This window comes from Syzygium oleosum, unplaced genomic scaffold (assembly GCF_021117445.2).
Source record: "Syzygium oleosum isolate NSW1041296 unplaced genomic scaffold, Sole_v2.1 Sole_v2.11, whole genome shotgun sequence".
In the NCBI taxonomy this organism is placed as follows: domain Eukaryota; kingdom Viridiplantae; phylum Streptophyta; class Magnoliopsida; order Myrtales; family Myrtaceae; genus Syzygium; species Syzygium oleosum.
Window position 1 is genome coordinate 4,663,647 of NW_026607495.1, and position 21,524 is coordinate 4,685,170.

At 42.5% G+C, this 21,524-nt stretch overlaps 1 pseudogene; it reads left to right on the plus strand.

The window, feature by feature from the left end:
* The first annotated feature begins 7,350 nt into the window (after positions 1-7,350).
* Positions 7,351-13,438, plus strand: LOC130139359 ((3S,6E)-nerolidol synthase 1-like; annotated as a pseudogene).
* Positions 13,439-21,524: the final 8,086 nt, after the last annotated feature.

Here is a 21,524-nt window from a genome sequence, read left to right on the forward strand (position 1 = left end):
TGTACTTATTTAGAAATCACCAATGCACCGTTACTGTAGTTTTTCTTTACATAAGTAGTTTTTTTAATCCCGGTAGATTACTATTTCTTATGTTTAGTAACTACTCCTTTTTAATCTACAGGCTACTTTGTAAAACAGAAAAATAATTATTACTTTTCTAGAAGGAAAAATAAATTCTATTGCCCACTTAGGGTATAAGGATATAATTCGTTTTCGGGCATTAGATTGCCAGGCACTAGATTATTTTGGTACTAATATATTTTTGAGTTGGATATCTCTTTATTCCAAATATACAAACAATGTAAATTGTTTTAAAAGAATAGCATGTGATGAATCGATTTCATAAATTGCAGGTCATGTAATCATTTTTTTTAAAAGAATAGTTGGATTACAATGATGCTCTTTCTCTCTCGCAAATGAATGGCGTATGGGACTATTTGCGTAAACATTTTTTTTTACACTAACGGTGTATGCTATAATTATCTTTAAATATTTATGACATTTTCCATTGGTTTATGACAAATTGTTGTAAGAATTGTAAGAATTTGTTTTACATTATAAATATTTATGGTGTTTTGAACTTCGTAAGCCTTTGAAGAACATAATTTTTTTAGAAATTAGAATAATTAAATATCTACTGCGTTTTTTCATTTGTTAAGCAGTGTTTTTTAACTTGAGTGGAGAAAATGAAGTTTCTATTGTATAATTCTACTGTGCAAAATACCTTCAAAGCGCACATTCACATTGCAAAATTCCTTTAAATCGTCATATGCTTATTCTTTCTAAAAGTCAGGTTAAATTAAATGTTGAGCCCTAAGCTTAAATCCGACTGTCGAAATGGCCAAAGCCTATAAACATAGAAGCAAATGCACTTCCAAGTATAGGAATATAGAAAAATTTGATGTACACAGCTTGCCCTTTTTTTTTCTACACAATCTACATCCGAATCAATGGAGATGAAAGGGGGTTGTGAACGACAAAATTAAAAACTGTGTCCCATATGGAATTCAAATAAATATCTCGATAAATTAGTGGCAAGAAAACGTTAACGTTCACGAGATATCTCCTTTAAATTTGGCAATGTTTTTGGCTTGTAGTTGTTGTGGGATCAACGCAAAATAATTGCTTGAATTGATTTTCCGTTGCGCATGAACTTAGTGGATCCTTTCCAATGGGGTGAAGTCCATAGCATTACGTTCAAAAAGCTCTTATTGTAATAACTTAGGATCGCTTTGAAGAAAATATAAGTTCAGTGTAGTTCCAATATTTCTGTCCATCAGACGTTGTAAATCAAAGTAAGGTATCGAATTATTTTCTCTTCTAATGATATGCACAAATATTTACATAGCTGGCCAAACTTTCGCTCATATGATAGTTTTTTTGAGTAATATCCTAATTAGTGGATCACAACCATGGATGGACATCGCTTGTGTCACATCCTAAATCCGCATCTAGAATTTAGGGAATGATCGGTCATCTCTTATAACATAAAGGATGAAACCTTTAGCCAAAACCATTTTACTAAAACATATTGACTAAATAAAACCTTCCATTGAATCAAATTATAAAAAAATAATGTGTATCATGAATTAACCAAAACTATACCATCGTAAACCCTGATCTAATAAACTTGTTCAATTAGTCTAAAATAAAGTCCCATACCACCCACTAATCACTCTTCACGTCCATTCGATAAATCTTGTCACGCCCCGAACCCCGCGGGCGCGCCAACATCCCTCCGAGGTCGTCAAGTATGCGACATCCCAAGATTTGTCGCCGACCCAAACTGAACGCTAACAAATAGCGTAAGCGGAAGCAAAACGAACTCTCCATACAACATGTAATCCAACGGGATAATAGAGAAACAATCGAAACATATCAACAAATACGTTTTATAAACATAGCGTTAAACACAAATAAGCAATTACAAGCCTTACTAGAGGCCACCATCTAGACACCACTCATAATAAAAAAGGATTGGGTGGTGGATAAGCTTAACTCCTCTACAAAAGGGGTACTCCAAAAAGAGATGAGGAGAATAATTTCATCCTTAGATCATCACGGTACCCTGGTGGCATCTCCGAATCAGTCATGGCCGTGGGTCTGAAATGTTTATAATTCAACAATGAGAATAAATCTCAATAAACAACTACCTAAGCCTCGCTTAGGCTAACAAGTACCTCCGGACAATCCTAAACGTGCAATTCTAACAAACAACGTGCCATAGACAATCACAAGCGTCCTTACCTCGCCTTGGCACATGCACACACCCTGCATGTAATACAGCCATAACATGGCAATTCGCTCCTCGAGCACATAATACAACCACATGACGTAAACGTGCATAAAACGGTTATTAATCCAGACATGCTCAACAGCAACACAAGCACATTGCATTCCCCAATGCATAACACACGATTATAAATGTCCAAATTATTAACGGTCCCTTGGGCCACCGAACCCCCGCCGGTCTTCTGGCGTAACCAGGCATCGTCCCGCTACTTCGGCGACGGCAACGTCCGGAACCCCCGCCCAGACGGCATTCCATAAAGGAGCATCGATCCGGCTTCCACCGCGATCGGCAACGTCTAGAACCCCCGCCTAGACGGCATCCGAACCCCCGTCGGACATCGTCTAGAACCCCCGCCTAGACGGAACGTGTCGTGACCATGCACACACTCAACAACCATTACCGATTCTTATCTTTATGAATTAACCAAATGCCAACTAAGTCTGTACTCATCAATTAAAAAGCCTCGCCTTTCTTTTATAACAAAATCTCCGAAAAGTCCCTGAGAGAGAGAAAAACCGAGTATGCACAGAATCGAGGCCAAATTGGGCAGTTGTACAGTGACCGAAATCCATTTGAAATAAATAGTAAATCAACTCCAAAAATTCTGAAATTTGGATATGTTGTATAAAATATCTTGATAAACATTTTTCATGAAGTTCAAAAAATTCAGTTCTAATTGTAAACGCCTCGTTTTGACACTCAAATCCGGACAGAATCCGGTTCGCTCGGACAGCCCCTCAGACCATCAAAATACAACTCATTCAGTACCCAAATCACTTTGGAAAGCTCTGAAATTTTTATATGCCATAGAAACAAGTGGTTTTAACAATTTTTGTGAAGGAAGTTTGTTGAAATAGTGTCTGGAAAATTTTATAAAAATTCGGAAAGACAAGAAGGTCGGGTGAACAGTAACTCCGGCAGCCCTGAGACGGTCCGAAAACCGACTTCCGAATGACCCCAAAATACTTCTAAAAATTCTGAATTTAAAGTATGTTATACTTAAAGATTGTGGAAACAAATTCCATGAAGAACACTTCCTCAGATTCGGCCCACAATGATCACTAAAAAAATAACAAAGCGCAGAGGTACAGTAACAACCAGAAATCCGAGAATCATTACACTTGTACCATTAAGCAAATCAAGCTTATACAACCACTAAACCAACTATTCACAGTCTCTAATCCATCCCTAGACATGCCATTAGTAACCCACTAGCCTAACCAAGGATTAGGAAGTCACTTACCCAGGGTTTAAGTACGAAAACCGGTGAACAGGCAAACTGAGCTCCGGCGGTTAACAGGGCTGGACGAGAAGTTCCGGTGACTTTCCGGCGACCAGGCTGGGATGGTTGGAACGAGCACAAGATGGTAGTGGTCAGGGTACTAGGAATGAGGCCTAAAGAGAGAGAGAGAGAAAGAGGGAAAAATGGGTGTTTTCCAGTTGGTTTCTGGGCTAGTTCAGGCTTTTGTGAACAGTCGGCACTCAGGCGGCCGGACGGGTGGGTGGACGGCGATTCAGGCGACGAGTCCGGTGGCGTCTGAACCGGAGAAGCAAGGTGGAGGTTATGGTGCTTGGAGCTTCGGCCGATTCCAAGGAGGGGTAGAGAGAGAGAGAGAGAGTGACAAGAGTGAGGGTGAGAGTGATAGACAATGGTGATGTGAGATGACTTCTAAAAGCCTATCAATGGCCAAGATTGAACTACAATCAAATCAAGACATCCAAGGGCCACAATTGAGTCTTCTAATGCAAGATAGGGAAAATATCCTAGGGCAATTAAGGAATAAGCAAAAAGGAGAGAGGGCATTCTTGTTCAAATTTTCGCTTATGGAGGGAAATGCAATTGTCCGAATTGCCCTTCAATATTTCAAAAGTGCTCAATTAACCCAGGGGCAAAATGGTCTTTTTCCACTCCCGGTCCAAATTTCGATTTTTCGAAAATTCTAATCTATCTGATAGTTGGCCACGCTAAATGAGACGATGTCCGATAAATTAGTCGTTGAAATCTTGAAAATTCGACATCCCAATTCGGATTCTAATTAATGGCCAAAATCCAACAATCGCGACTTTAGTGTATCTCAAACTAACGGGCGGCTTTTAGGAGTTACGCGTATCGACACGTGGCCGATGACATCAAGCCACATCCAAGTTTACTTGAGCCATGGCGACCTCGGTTGTCATGTAATCGCGAGGGTCAATCACTAGTTCCGAAGGACACGATCTTTCGGATTAGGTTTAGGATCGTTCGAAACTCATACAATGGTTAAGCGGAATCACCTGCGTTCCGATCGTATAAGATTTGCGAATCGTTCCATCCATATAAATTCATGCATATTCACATGCTCAAATATCACCTCAACATGCCCAAATCCCACACAATTCGATTCAGCTCAATCCTTCCACACACCAATTTCGAATTTCACAAATTAATCCACAAACGGACACGTGCATTAGAACACCACAAGCCAATAATCACAGCCCACAACATACACATCCCACTATCATAATCATGCATAAATTCGGTCCCAAGGACCCTCAAAACTCAGCCACGGCATCACACAACAATCCAGCACTTATAGTCCATAAATTCATCAATTCCACTTGCACAAGCTCAATTTAACACAATTTTCATAATCTAGGCCAATTTTCACCAATCAAGGGCATCGCACTCATGCCACAAATCCCGATTCACCACATATAGTAATTCAAACATAATCATGCCATAATTCAGCCACGATATGCCCATTAACTCAGCCACCACAGAAAAATCTCTAAAACGCCACATTTAAGCCCGCTTTTCATGCAATAATTCCCGATAATAACCCGTAATCATCCCGATCACCAAGTTAATCAATTCTAACCTCAATTCCACCTCTAAAATTATCACAAATCCATCCAAACAACTCAGCCAACTCAGTCCACCAATTTCTCCACGAATAATCCCTAAAACTCGCTAAAACGGCCCCGAACTAATCTGAAATTACTCGTTATCCTAGACGAGGTTTAGGATATCTCTTACTTGAGGTCCTACGCGAGTTCAAGCACTCAAAGGTGGCTGAACAGCGGAGGAACAGCAGCAACGACGGTGTCAAGCGGTGAGGACCAAAGGCGGCTCACAGTGACCACGGGCAGACGACGGCGGACGGCGACGAGCTGCTGGTCTTCCTCGGCTGGGCTGAACCGAAATGAAGGCTGGTGATGGTGTTTCGGTGAAGGGAAAAACATGAGAGAGAGAGAGAGGGACGGTGGTGGCGGTGGTGTGGCGAGACGGAGGGGCGAACGGTGGCTCGACGGAACGGTGGCGACGGCGGCCAAGGGCGTGGCCGGCTGGCCACTTCACGTGAGGGAGAGAGGGAAAAAGGGATTCGGCCGAGAGAGAGGGGAGAGAGAGAGAGACACGTGAGAATGAGGGGGAGAGAGAGAAGAAAATAAATACCAAGAGACCAATAATCGGTGCCTACCCCCCCAAAGGAAATTACCATCTTGCCCTCCTCTCTACTTTCCATCCGACGGCCACGATTCGTTCTTATCCAAAAATCGACAGCCAATATCAATTCTTTCCAAAATATCCAAGGGTAAAATTGGAATTTCACAAAAAGTGCAGGGGCAAAATCGTCCAAAAATTTGTATCTCTAAAGTGGGGGTGAAATGACCAAAATGCCCTCCCACTTTTATACTTAGCCTTAACAAAGTCCTAGGGGCAAAACGGTCATTTTCCACTTCCTGTCAAAATTTTAGTTTTCTAACGAATCCGGACAAATCTGAGGCTAACCACGACAATAACGACGTCGTCCAATTACTTTGTCATGACTTTCAAAATTTTCGACACCCAAACTCAGTCTCCATTTAATGACCAAAATCAAATAAACGCGACTTGAGCTTATCTCAAACTAACGGGCGGCTTTCGGGAAAATTCGTATATTTGACCCGTGGTCGATACTAAATCGAGCCACATTTAGGTTCACTCGAGCCATGGTGACCTCGATTATTATATAATTGCGAGGATCAATCAATAGTTCTAGAGAACGCGATCGTTTGGAATAGGTTTGAGATCGTTTGCAAATTTCGTATTCTGGCGAGGCGGAATCACCCGCGATCCAATTATCCGGCGTTCGCAAATCGATCCATGACCATCCTTAGATCCATCTATATTAGTCCAAAATATCACATCGACAATCCTTATGATCGAAAGTCAGTCCATGGTCAGGTTCTATGGTCGAACGAATCTAGATCCCTAATTAGCATTTCCCTACTGGTTAGTATCCCAAGAATGATCAAGTCTGGGCGAGATTTACTACAAGTGCGTTATTGAAATTATGCATTTCATAAATACCAAGTGGGTCAAAATTTAGAATGTCACACCTTTTCCGTCGAACTTGGACGGCTTAAGCCTCAAAAACTGCTCTACTAGTTGATACATAAGGCGATTTCCATTTCCATTTTCATTATGAACATTATTCCCATTATTTCCATTAGCCCCGTTATCAGCGGCAACAGTGGCCTCAGCAGCAGCGGCAACAGTAGCAGCTTGTCCTTGAGTCTGCCTACCCATCAAGATTCCAACCTTCGTAAGTGCCCTCAATATCCCATCCACTCTGGGATCCTCCATAGCTCTAGCTCGTGAACCCCCTTGGCCTCTTGTCCCCTTGGTTCCTTTGCCTCGACTACTCATCCTTACCGGGTTCTCTCAACAACACCTAAACCTCCTATAATTCCGCCTAGGAATTAGAGACCTAAGCCATCTACTCAAGTCTAGCAGTTCTAGGCAGTAAATCACGACAGCATTCATAAGACAAGCAACCACAAAGCAAGCATGAGAGACACATAATTAACAGAGTTTCGGTCTCACCTTAATCCTCGCAGCGCCTGCAACCAAGAATATCACCAAGCAAGTATCTAGCAATCACAAGCACATAATCGCGAAGCATGTTTTAAGCATTCTAAACTTGTGATCAAACAGATCTTCCTAACTGAGTACCCCAAAGTCATCGTCCTTATCACTCCAGGTCTCGACAAAACTTGGATCGAGCTGACCTTGCTCTGATACCAATTAAACGGGGATGTCACGCCCCGAATCCCGCAAGCGTGCCAACATCCCTCCGAGGTCGTCAAGTATGCGACATCCCAGGATTTGTCGCCGACCCAAACCGAACGCTAACGAATAGCGTAAGCGGAAGCAAAACGAACTCTCCATACAACATGTAATCCAACGAGATAATAGAGAGACAATCGAAACACATCAACAAATACATTTTATAAACATATCGTCAAACACAAATAAGCAATTACAAGCCTTACTAGAGGCCACCATCTAGACACCACTCATAACAAAAAAAGGATTGGGTGGTAGATAAGCTTAACTTCTCTACAAAAGGGGTACTCCAAAAAGAGATGAGGAGAATAATCCCATCCTTAGATCATCACGGTACCCTGGTGGCATCTCCGGATCAGTCAGGATCGTGGGTCTAAAATATTTATAATTCAACAATGAGAATAAATCTCAATAAACAACTACCTAAGTCTCGCTTAGGCTAACACGTACCTCCGGACAATCCTAAACGTGCAATTCTAACAAACAACGTGCCATAGACAATCACATGCGTCCTTACCTCGCCTTGGCACATGCACATGCCCTGCACGTTAGAATACCGCCATAACATGGCAATTCGCTCCTCGAGCACATAATACAACCATATGACGTAAACGTGCATAAAACGGTTATTAATCCAGACATGCTCAACAGCAACACAAGCACATTGCATTCCCCAATGCATAACACACGATTATAAATGTCCAGATTATTTAACGGCCCCTCGGGCCACCGAACCCCTGCCGGTCTTCTTGCTTAACCAGGCATCGTCCCGCTACTTCGGCGACGGCAACGTCCGGAACCCCCGCCCAGACGGCATTCCATAAAGGACCATCGATCCGGCCTCCGCTGCGATCGGCAACGTCTAGAACCCCCGCCTAGACGGCATCCGAACCCCCGTCGGGCATCGTCTAGAACCCCTGCCTAGACGGAACGTGTCGTGACCATGCATACACTCAACAACCATTACCGATTCTTATCTTTATGAATTAACCAAATGCCAACTAAGTCTGTACTCATTAATTAAAAAGCCTCGCCTTTCTTTTATAACAAAATCTCCGAAAAGTCCCCGAGAGAGAGAAAAACCGAGTATGCACAAAATCGGGGCCAAATTGGGCAGTTGTGCAGTGATCGAAATCCGTTTGAAATAAATAGTAAATCAACTCCAAAAATTCTGAAATTTGAATATGTTGTATAAAACATCTTGGTAAACATTTTTCATGGAGGACACAAAATCCAGTTCTAATTGTAAACGCCTCGTTTTGACACTCAAATCCGGACAGAATCCGGTTCGCTCGGACAACCCCTCATACCATCAAAATACAACTCATTCAGTACCCAAATCATTTTGGAAAGCTCTGAAAGTTTTATATGTCATAGACACAAGTGTTTTTAACAATGGTTAAATGGAATCACCCGCATTCCGATCATATAAGATTTGCGAATAGTTCCATAGCCATCCTTAGATCGGTCTATAATGGCACAAAATATTTCCTCGTCAATCCTTATGGTCGAAGTGCCAATCCATGATCAAGTTTTTAGGTCCACGTACTTAATTTCTAGCTAGCCTTTTTCTAACGGTTTGTATCTCGAGAGTGATCAATTTCCTAGTAAGATTTTACTGAAAGTGCATCGAAGAAATATTCATTTCATAAATCTCGAAATGGGTCGAATTTCAGAATGTCTCAAATCTCCTCGTGTTTGGAATCTCAAATGGTAAATAAATGAGTGAGCAAAACCATGGCTCAGTAAGTAACAATCACCACTCCTGTTGAATTAAGCCATGAACAAAGGAACCAATATAAATTGTTATGCACAAGCTTTCAAATCCATGAGTCATACAACATGCATCATCACATCAATCATGCATCTTAGCCAGCCATATATTAAATTCAACCGCTCTTGTCGAATACTCTACAATCACACTTCGCCAGGTGACATGACCCAAAAATCATATTGGCTACGATTAACCATGAAAATAACATTGGCCGTGATTAAGCCTCGAAACAGTAATAATCAATGCAAATGTATCTTGTGTCTCATCAACATCACGGCCGAATCATGCAGCAGGAGTGATAGAGAAGGCTAACAATTTGGTACTTCGGTCCTTTCGAAAATTCCAAGAATCACTCGGCAGTTTTTGTTGAGTAATCTCAACATCGTAAGTGCATTGGGACCATGCCAGCTTGCAGGTTGCACAGCAGATTTTATACACACAGCAGAATGTCTGAAGTAGACTGGTACTCTATAACAGTAAAAAATATGCCTTTTGAGTCTTTTGTGGAAGAAAGACTTTGGCACAGCAGATTCCATACACACAGCTCGATTAGCATCCCTCAATTTTACTTTATGCAACGAGACTGAATAGCACGTATCAAACAAACATGTGAAAGGTCTAGCTGGGTCGCTTTCTGTTTTATAGAACTTTCATATTCATTGGGTCTGCTCTTCATGTCATTTGGTGAGCCTTCACATCACGTGATGACAGTGGGAGAGGATCGGCCCATATAATTTGCAGCAGAACTTGAACGGCAGCAGAACTTGAACGATGTCCCCATGCCGCAAGAACTTAACGACAAACAAAACGTTATTCACATTTGGCAAAAGTAAAAATTTTCAGTTAGTACTAGAAATTTAGGGACGCCAAAAGGTGGGTCCAGCTTGGAATCATGTGAACATAAAAAGTGCCTCCTCTTGTTTAGACTCTTTAAAAGTAGTTATGGCTTGTCATGGCTTCTTAAATTGTATTTATTTAGAAACACTTTGAGATCCATCAAATCTTTTATTGATTACTTTTACCGTTGATTTATTGTAATCGATTCGATTTTTTATAATTAAAAATGGTGGGAATGAGCGACCGGTGTCGGCAACCCTTTGGTGAGAAAGTTGCCATAAGAGTTTTATTTTTGCGATTGAAATATTCTGTTTGAACCATAACTATTGTTTAATTTTGAGCTAACCAATCAACTGTTGTGGAGCCATGCGATCAAACAATAAAATAGACAGAACAAGAAAATAAATCGAACATCAGATTTACATGGTTCGGTCATAGTGATTTACGTCCACGGGGAGAGCAGCAACGAATTTCATTATAGATCAAGCGATATAATGGATATTACAATCACACTTGAGTCACTCAAACACTCTCAGTATTTTTCAAGCCCCAATTACATTCAATAACACAAGCACTGTTTAGCCCCATAATTCCTCACGAAATAATCTCTCAATCTTATAAATGAATTATATACAAATTCTTACCACAAAAATTAAATTGGCTTCAAAAACAAAAAGCTCTCAAAGTGTAATTTACAAGCAGAAACTCCTCTTTAATGATCTTCACAAATAACATCCCCTTATTATTTATAGGCAATAAATGGATCCAAATTAGGAAACCCCCTTTTAGGAAACCTTCTTTAATTAGGAAACCTTTTCCAACTAAAAAATCATTTAATTAGAAAACCTATTAAAAATATGAAATATATTTGAATTAGGAAACTTTCCTTAGATAAAATTTTCCTTTTCGGGCTCAAAATCTAGACATAATTTAACAATCTCCACCTTAGCTCGATGTTTGAGACAAGTCATAATCGCTTTGCAAAAATTTGAACTTCACTGCTTCTCTCCCTCAGCCTTTAATGGGCTCAATCACCACAGACGTCTTTCAAGTCCAAGCCTTGCTTGAACTTCACTAGAGCGTGGACCTCATCATAACATCAGCTTCACATGCACCTTTAACTACTCTACATAGATTTTCCAACACAATCTTCTTAATCGTAAATAAAGCAAAACTATTGTTGAATCAATATCTGTCAGGAGATCGAATATGCACCTTATCAATATTAACAGTTACAACAACTGTTGGCTCAATAGACTCCACCTCGCTACAAGCACTATCTGTGTCGATTACTTCGCTAGTACCCACTACCTCATGAGTTTCTGGTTGCAACTTCATCTCAAGCTAAACACCGTTCAGATCCTTATAAACACTGCCAATAACACTCCTAACCAGATCTGTGCTGGAAGTGGCAAACTGAGAGCGAAGAATTGTTCAATCTGTGCACCAGAAGGAGATTCACCAAATTAATAAGTGAGTAACTAATTAATTACTTACCCACAAGTATGCTCAATTGAAGGACAATAGATGACCAACATCCAATAAAGGATGGACTTTTAGCCGTTGTCCCTAATTCAAGTCAATCAATGCAAAAATCACAGATTGAGTTATGACTTAAACAAGTTTCACAAAAAAATTTAGAAAAATGGACTCTAGATTTCCATTTTCTCTAACTGAATAATTTGTTTCATATATATGAGTATATTATCATGTACTCATGATATAGATTTTCCTCATGCGTTTCCTATATTTCAGGTGGTGGAAAGAGTTGGGATTGGGAGAGGAGATGAAGTTTATTAGAGACCAGCCACTAAAATGGTACATGTGGTCCATGGCAATTCTCACGGATCCAAGCTTGCCTGAACTTAGGGTTGAGTTCATTATGCCCATCTCTCTCATGTACATTATCGATAACATATTTGATGTCCATGGCACGGTCCATGAGCTGATTCTCTTAACTGAATTCATTAGAAGGTATACAGTTGTAGACACCCCATCTTATCTATTATGTTGCAACTATTACATTAACAAAAAAAATCTGCATTAGACATTTATGTTATGCTGCCAATTTAAATCTTGTAATTTTTGTTTCTTCAGACGGGACAATGCGTGTGCTGAGCAGCTCTCACAGTACATGAAAATATGTTTCAAGGTTCTCAGTGATATTACAAATGATTTTGGCAACATCATCTTTAAGAAGCATGGATGGAACCCCATGAGACATATTGTATTGATATAAAATTATTATTGATAAGAAGCTCTGTCTGCAACCATCTTGCTGACTCCTATCTCAACTCTAAATGAGTGTCACTTAATTTGAGATTCACAACACTTAACCAAAAGCCAACCTTGAACATATCCTCATCCCTTTGTCCACTCTTTGGCTCACCACCCTCCAACACTGTGGTCATCATTTTGAAGTTCGTGTTCACTTCTTCAAATTAAAGCCACAAAAACCAATTGACGTCTTCATCATCGTTGAGCTTCAGTCGATCTTTTCTAGAATTCCTTATAATGCCATGCACGGAGATCTTACCACCCACAGGGTTAAGCTGCAAACACGCGCCCCCAACCTCCCGTACACACACACACACACACACACACACACAAATCTTGGCGAGATCTAGGTGCTTCTGTCAAGATTCCCCAGTGATTCAATAAGCACACGATTTTGATTTATGATTACATTTTAGATATATCCTTGATCAGTCGCACAACATTTGATGTTGCAGTGGGCGAATTTTTGCAATGCATTCCTGGTGGAACGCTTCTGGGAAATTGCCAAACGCAGATGATTACTTGAAGAATGGGGCTATCACTTCAGGTGTGCCCTTGGTGCTAGCTCACTTGTTCTTTCTAATGCGCCAAAACATTGCCAACTAAAGTACAGAGTCAAAGAAAGAAGAGGTCCACTGCCAAATACAAACTTCTTAGTCGCTAAAATTCTTCGCCTTTGGGATGACCTCGGATGTGCCCAGGTAAACTAGTTAATGGTTTTGAGCCTGGCAATATTCGGGTTTTCTTCTTTTTATATTCGTGTTTTGTCGTTATTTTATTAATTTAATTGTTTTATTTGGGGGATTCAATTTCCTTGAAGGATGAGAATCAAAATGGCTATGGCGGGTCATACGTGGAGTGCTATTTGAGGGAAATTCAGGGCTCTTCGAATCAAAATGCGAGAGAGCATGTGATGGAATTGATATCGAAATTGTGGAAGCTGCTCAACAAAGAATGCCTCTCTCCATGTCCGTTCTCTGCGCCTTTTAGCGAAGCTTGCGTGAATGCTGCTAAAATGGTTTCATTGATGTACAACTACGAAGACGATCATGGTCTTGGACTCCTACAAGACCATATGAAGTCGTTGACCTGTGATCACGGGACACTTCAGCATCATTTTTCATGCTTGTTGGATTACTTCGGTATAATGTACTACAGGTCACCTTAACTTGGAATAAAGTTGCCTTCTTTTTCTAAGTAGTTTTGTTTTCTAGATATATATTGTTTTAAGTGTTTTTCCATGATAAGTGGCAACGATATTTGTTTTCATATCCAATTGAAAAAAATTGTGGATTTAACATGCGTAGAAAAAATAAATACTATTTCAGACATACTGCATCGGCAAATGGTTGTTTTATGCGTGCAAGACATCATAAATGTAAGAAGATACTTAAAATTAGATTCAAGTATAGCATGTGTTCATGTATACTATTTAAAGTAAGAACATCAGTAAATTTTTTTTTTATGATGCCTTGTGAACAGAACACTAAAAAATCAATTTTTTTTTAACTAAACAGTAAAAGATCAACTTAAAACTATCTTATGTGCATCTATGAATTTTAAGAAGCTAGAATACTAAACTATTTATGAAGTTTAAGTTTCCAACTACTTTGGGTCAAAATGTTGGAAGGCTTTAATATAGGAAAGCTTTAATAGAGAAAAAATAGAGCATATACCGCCGGTATAAAGGAAATTTTCCACAAGCGCCCCGTTCACCCTCGGTTTGAGGATTACAACTATGCTCTCTCTCAAATGAATGGTGTATAAGACTACTTGCGTAAAAACTTATTTTATACTAACGCTTGTATGCTATAATTATTCTTTAAGTGTTTATGACATTTTCCAGTGGTTTATGACAAATTTCCGTAAGCATTGTAAAAATTGGTTGGATATTACATTATATATATTTATGATGTTTTGAACTGGGAAAATTGTCCAAAAAGTTCTAAACCTATTATATTTTTGCTAATTCAGTCCTAAATCTTTCAATTTTGTCAATTCAATTATAAGCCTTTTGTATTTGTGCCAATTCAATCAATCCGACAAATTTTAGCCAGTTAACACTGATGTGGATGCCAGTCGGCACCAGCCATCCGGTCAACGCTATTGCAATTTTTTAAATTTTTAATATTTTTTCCTTTTTTTTTGTCCTTCATCCCTTTGACCAAGTGAGGGCAGAGGTCGACCTCGCCAGCCTCTGGCAAAACTTGACCCCGCCAGCCACCGGTGAGGGCAATCCTCGCCTAGCCAATGCGAGGCCAACCTTGTCGTCTCTGGGTCTCCCTCGCCCAGTGATGGCGGGCTCGACCTTGCCATGGTTGGGCGCCCAGTGATGGTGGGGTCGACGTTGCCTTGGCTGGATATGGCAAGGTCGAGTCTTGCCCAGCCATGGCGAGGCAGAGCTCGCTGCCGTTGGGTAAGGCTCGTCCTCGCTAGTGGCTAGCAGGGGTGAGCTTCGCCAGAGGTCGCCGAGGTCAATCTCGCCGGCCCTCACCTCTGGCCGGTTGCCGGACCAGCCAAAGAAAAAAAAAGAAATAAAAAATGGGAAAAAATTAATAAAAAATTAGAAAAAATTAAAATATTAAAAAAATTGCCACGTCAGCGTTTGCCGGACGGTTGGCGCTAGATGGTGTTCACATCAGCGCCAGCTAGCCAAAATTGACTAGATGGATTGAATTAGCATAAATGCAAAATGTTCAGGTTTTAATTGGCAAAATTGAAAGGTTTAGGACTGAATTTGCAAAAATGCCATAGGTTTAGGGTTTTTTGGAAAATTTTCCTATTTTGAACTTTGTAAGTATTTGAAGAACATAATTTTTTTAGAAATTAGAATAATTAAATGTCTACTACGTTTTTTCATTGAGTTATGATGATAAACATTGTAAACCATAGAGATTTAAGATACTTAAATATTTACGACGTCTATGAAATACATTACGACGAAAACTAGCGAGGCTTTGTAAAAAATTGATAAATATTGGAATTAAATATCAAAACATTTGCGACATTTTGTAACGCATGCGTCGCTTTATGAAAAACATTGCTTGAGTTGATGTTAAACGTGTCGTGCGTGCGGACTTAAAGCAAGCTCTTAATTTCAGATGTACAATACTTGCCGCCCATAAGATGATGTTCATGATAGCGAGGTAGTAAACTTTGATTTCTCTTTTAATAAGCACAACATCTATGTACAGAAATAATTCAACACAAATAGTAAATACAAAGCGTGCAAAATGCACTTAGGTCTAATCAATTGTCACATTCTGTATACAAGAAATCTTTGTTGCACACTTGATATCATTTGTTAAACAGTGTTTTCACTGGGAGTGGACAAATTGAAGTTTCTTTTGTTTAAATCTACAGTGCAAAATACCTTCAAAGCGCACATTCACATTGCAAAATTCCTTTAAATCATCATAGAAGTAATCTTTCTAAAAGTCATGGCTCCTACGGAACTAAGCCATGAATAAAGCAACTAATAAAAAAAATGTATGCGATAGCATGCACCATGGAAGTGACTCCAACACATATTCTCAAATCCACGAGTCATGCAACATGCATCATCATGTAAATCACGTATTATAGCCAGCCATATATCAGATTCAACCGCTCATGTTGAATACTCTACGGCGACACTTCGCCAGGCGACATGACCTGAAAACCATATTTGCTATGATTAAACCCTGAAAATCACATCAGCCGTGATTAATCCCCAAATTAGAACTAATTTATGCACATGTATCATGTGTTTGTGTCTCATGAACATCACGGCCGAATCATGCAGCAGGAGTGATAGAGAAGGCAAACACTTTGGTACTTCGGCCCTGCGACAATTCCAACAATCACTCAGCAGTTTTTGTGGAATAACCTCAACGTCGCAAGTGCAATGGGACTATTCCAGCTTGCAGTTGGACGTGCAAACTAGGTTGCCTAAAGGGAATCTTTCACTTTTTCAAGCCTTCTACGTCCTTCATGGAAGAAAAACTTTGGCACAGCGGATTCCGTACACGCAGTTTTACTTTACGCGACAAGACTGAAGAGCACGTATCAATCAAACATGTGAAATGTCTGGCAGGGCCGCTTTTTGTTCTTAGAACTTCGCTTATTCATTGAGTATGCTCTTCATGTCATTTAGTCAGCATACACATCACGTGATGACAGCGGGAGAGGATCGGCCCAAGAAATTTGCGGCAAAACTTATGGACAAACAAAACGTACATCACATTTAGCAAAAGAACAAATAGTGAGTTAGTACTAGAAATTTAGGGCCACCAAAAGGTGGGTCCAGCTTGGAATCATGTGAACATAAAAGAGCCTCCTCTTGTTATGAGTCGTTAAATGTAGAACCTGCTCAATTCTAGTTTGGCATAGTTCATCTCGGTAGCAAAGCCAGTTTTGTTTGAAGAAGTCTTTTCCTCCACAGTAGTGGCAGCAATGTCAACCAAGTCGATAAGTTTACCAAATCCACCGCCATTTGGTGATGCATCACCACGCTTTCGATTGCTCATTTTGAAAAGCGGCCATCGATTTTCCTACATCTTTGGCCGGTCGAAACTTATTCCAATCATGCATGTCATTGGTGAGTCATATGTCAGAGACATCACCTTTCGTGCAAGCTTAATTAAATATCAATGTAGATCATGTCTACATCTTTAAACCGCTAGTCAACATACTGATTGACGGAAAACATGGCCGGTCGAAACAATGTTTAGCTCACACCACAACTTTAGGAAGATATTATGATCCACACAATCTGAATATTTTCTAAGTGATGTGGGTTTCATGGGACTCTCCTAGGTCGCTGTTCCGAGTGCCCGTCAACATTCAATCGCACGAATATGTTCGCCGTTTGGAAGCTTGTAAGAGACTCCGCCAAAAAGTGTAGTCCAGCTAATTTGGCTGTCATTACGACTTGGGGACCGTCCGATTTGTTGATTTTTGTTTCCTTTTTTTCCCATATTAAACTTCGTAATAAGGGTTAATACCATAAAAACAATTTCAAATTGTACACCTATGATAAATTTACCATAAACTAATTGAGGAATAAGAACAACAGGAGTGTCATAACTTTTATACGAAACTGTGCCATAACTTTTTTTTTTCACTCACTTAAGTACCACATTTGAGTAAAATCGATCATTTGAGTATCATTTTTGGCAAATCGTCCTACATTGATTTTTTTTATTTTTTATTAATTGTCCACGTCAGCACTGACAATACCACATAAGACAACCGGTGTCCACATCTAATTTTCTGGCGAGCAAATTGCAATGGCACTTAAGTGACAGATTTTTCAAATTTGTGGCACTCAAGTAAGTGTTGTGACATCCCGAATTTCGGCCCATTTTTGGGATTTATAAAACGCGTAATTTGTCAGTGTGCTTATAGTAAAATCTCGCCCGGGAACTAATCACTCCCGGTTATCATTTTAAATTAGAGATTTCGCTAGAATCGCACTCGATCGAATTTGGCCGTTATTTAGACCCTGAACTTGGCAGTCGATTTTCGGGAGTTTCGGGACGAAATAAATTGGACGGTGTCGATATTATTGTGGCAGCATCAGTATTGCCAGGAATATGTGAAAATTGGAATTTTGACCGGGTGCGAATTTGGACTAGTAGACCTCCCTCGTAGTGTATTTTGAGTTATTTTATTTTGGCCAATTGTCCTATAATATTAATTAGGATTTTTGAGAGCCGTTAGATCGTTTTTGGGTTTGAAATCGGACCGTTGGATCGCGCTCGAGTGCGCGTTGACTTTTCTTTCCCCTCTCTCTCTCTCTCTCTCTCTCTCTCTCTCTCTCTCTCTCTCTTCTGCCGCGCCTGTCCTCTCTGCGCACGTCCACTCCTCCCCTTCCCCATGCAAACTTTCTCTCTCCCCTCTTCTCTCTCCTCCTTTTTCCTTCTCTTCTCTTCCTTCTCTTCTCTTTCTTCTTCTCTTCCTTCCCTTCCCCGACGCTGCTGCTTCTGCTCCTTCCTCCGCTCGATCGCCCTCCGCCTCCGCCCGACGCCGCTCCACCAGCCACCGCCGCTAGCAAGCTCGGCCGCCGTCGCGCCGTCCGCCAGCCGCCGCCCCAACCGTCCTTTTCTCCTCCTCGCGCGCAGCTAGCAGGAACTCCGCCGCCGCTGCCCAGGCCCGGCGCCCGGCCAGCGCTGGGTTGCCGTCGCTGTCCCCGCCGCACCTGACGCCGTCGCCGTCGCCGCCGCGAGCGAGCGACCCAGCCCTTGCTCGAGCTCGCCACGTCCGGCCGTCGCGGTTCGCCGATTCGCTGCCACGGTTCGGCCCGGCGTGCCCGTCTGCGCCGTGAGGACGCCGCGCCGCCCGTCGCCGACGGTTCGCACCCTCTCCCTCGGCCCCGATCTCTCTCTCTCTCTCTCTCTCTCTCTCTCTCTCTCTCTCTCTCCGCCTCTCTCTCTCTCCCTCACCCTCACCCCTTGACCTCTCCTTCGCTCGCCGCCGCCGCTGCCCATCACGCGCGTCGCTGCCGATCACCGCTGTCAGCTGCCGCCGTCGGACGCCGTCTCGGCTAGCCAACCAGCCCGGCCGGCCGCCCAGCCTGGCCGTGCCGGGCTTGCCCAAGCCGTGGCCGGCTCATCGCCCACGCGACCAAGCCGAGCGCCCGTCGCCGTGCCCGCGCCAGTGCCCGCTGCCCGCGCCCGTGCCCGTCGCCTGTGCCCGTTGTCTGCTCAGGCCGCCCGCCGCCGGCGCTGTCGCCCATCCGCTCGCTCGTGCGCCCGGCACGCGCACGTCCGCCCGCCGCCGCGCCAGGCACGCCGATTGGCCATTGTGCCGCGTTGGCCGGCCACCGCGCTGTTGGCCCCGCTCCCGCGCCTGGGCCCCAGCATCGTTCACCCGGGCTATTTTGGGCCTGAGCCGACTTTTCCCGGGCCAAACTTAGGTAAGTGACTTCCTAAACCCTACCTAGTACTTTGGGTATTTTTAGACTTGTTTAGGATATGATTAATATCGGGTTAGGAATTTATTTAGGCGTGGGCTAATTAGAATGAGTGTGCCCAATTTTTGAATTATTGTGGTGATAATTGTGTGGCTAATTTAGTGATTGACTGAGGTAAATAGCATGACTGAATTGTCGTGGCGCTCGTGGGTGAATTGGAATCAATTGAATGTGTTGACTTGAATGTCGGGTCGGTGGGCCGATGTGGGGAGCATGAATTGAGTTGACTGATGTGGCGTGCTAGATTGACATTGGTGAAAGGGTGGTGATTAAAATTGATTTATATGACTAAGAGCATGGTGAATTTTGTATTGTGGTTGTCTGGAAACACTTGGGTGATATTTGAACGTGTGAATGCCATGAAATTGATTGAATTATGTGGCGTGTATGCTTGACAAGCCCTGTTTGATCGGAGGGCTGACCTGTGGGGTGTTGACCCGGGTCGTGTGAAAGTTTGTTTTTGAAGGGTCCTGTGGGGTGTTGACCCGGGACAGAGCCCGGATTGATCGGAGGGCGACTGCGTGGGGTGTTGACTCGGGTCGTGTGAAAGTTTGTTTTTGAAAGGTCTGGTGTTGACCGGGACAGAGCCGGATTGATCGGAGGGCGGACTGTGGGGTGTTGACCGGGTCGTGTGAAAGTTTGTTTTTGAAAGGTCTGTGGGGTGTTGACCCGGGACAGAGCTCGGATTGATCGGAGGGCTGACCTGTGGGTTGTTGACCCGGGTCGTGTGAAAGTTTGTTTTTGAAAGGTCCTGTGGGTGTTGACCGGGACGAGCCGGATTGATCGGAGGGGCCGACAGTGGGTGTTGACCGGGTCGTGTGAAAGTTTATTTTTGAAAGGTCCTCGTGGTGTGTTGACCGGGACGAGCCCGGATTGATCGGAGGGCTGACCTGTGGGGTGTTGACCCGGGTCGTGTGAAAGTTTATTTTTGAAAGGTCCTGTGGGGTGTTGACCCGGGACAGAGCCCGAATTGATCGGAGGGCTGACCTGTGGGGTGTTGACCCGGGTCGTGTGAAAGTAAGAAAGGTCCTGTGGGGTGTTGACCCGGGACAGAGCCCGGATTGATCAGAGGGCTGACCTGTGGGGTGTTGACCCGGGTCGTGTGAAAGTTGGATGGATGCGCACGTGAAATGTGTTGGGTTGAATTGGATGAACGTACGTGTCTATGGCGCTCGAATGATTTTGATGTGTTCATTGACTATTATTGCATTATTATGATTTGACTAATGTGCAGTGTGGGCATGTGATTGGATGACGAGGTAAGTCCATTGATGTGAATTATATATAAGTTATCGGTTAGATTGCATGTTACAACTTGTCTGGGTACGCATTGGTCTATGTGGGGTATAGGGGGTTGCTTATTGAGACTCGTTCTCATGGTTATTATATAACCATTTTCAGATTTGCGATCGTGATTGATTGGAGACGCCACCATGGTATCTCGGGGATGGAGGACGGGTCAAGTTACCCCATATTTTGTGTGCCCTTCTTTTGTATAGCGAAGTAGGATACCCCACCACTATTCCCTTTTGATGTTGTGTATTTGGAATTATTATTTTGTGCTATCCCTTTGTCATATTTTATTGTTTGGGTTGTTTTAAATTTGCTTCCGCTTGCCTTTATCGTTGGGTGTTTCGTTTGGATCGGCGACGCGTCCTGGGACATCGCGTTCAATACGACCGTTGAAGGGGTGTCGCGAGCCCGTTGGGGTCCGAGGCGTGACATCCCTGTTGATTTGGTATCAAAGCAAGGTCAGCTCGATCCAAGTTGGTCGAAGCCTGGAGTGATAAGGAGCGATGACTTTGGGGTAGTCAGTTAAGGAGTCTTGTGTGCCATGCGTACCCCAGACCGTGTGATTGTGATTGCTGAGTGATTATATGCAATGACATGTTAAATGCAGGTTCGTCGGGACTTGAGGTAAGTGCGTGAAACCTGTTGGTTGTGATTGAGTGATGTTGGTGATTTGCTGCCTGCTTTGTGAATTGTGGTTGTGGTTTGGTGTCATGGATGATTGGCTGCCTGCTAAGTGAATTATTGTTGTGATTCATTGCCTAGGGCTTTAGACTGGTATAGTTGGCCTAGGTCTTTAATTCCCGAGGGGAATTATAGCAGGTAAGTGAGTGGTGTGACCCTGTGAGTTTGAGCAGTCGAGGTCGAGGTCGAGGTCGAGGTTGAGGTCAAGGTCAAGGTCGAGGTCAAGGTCAAGGTCATGTAGGTCCGCAAGCTAGAGTTGCAGAGGATCCCAGAGTGGATGGAATTCTGAGGGTACTCAAATAAGTTGGAATTTTAAGGGGAATGA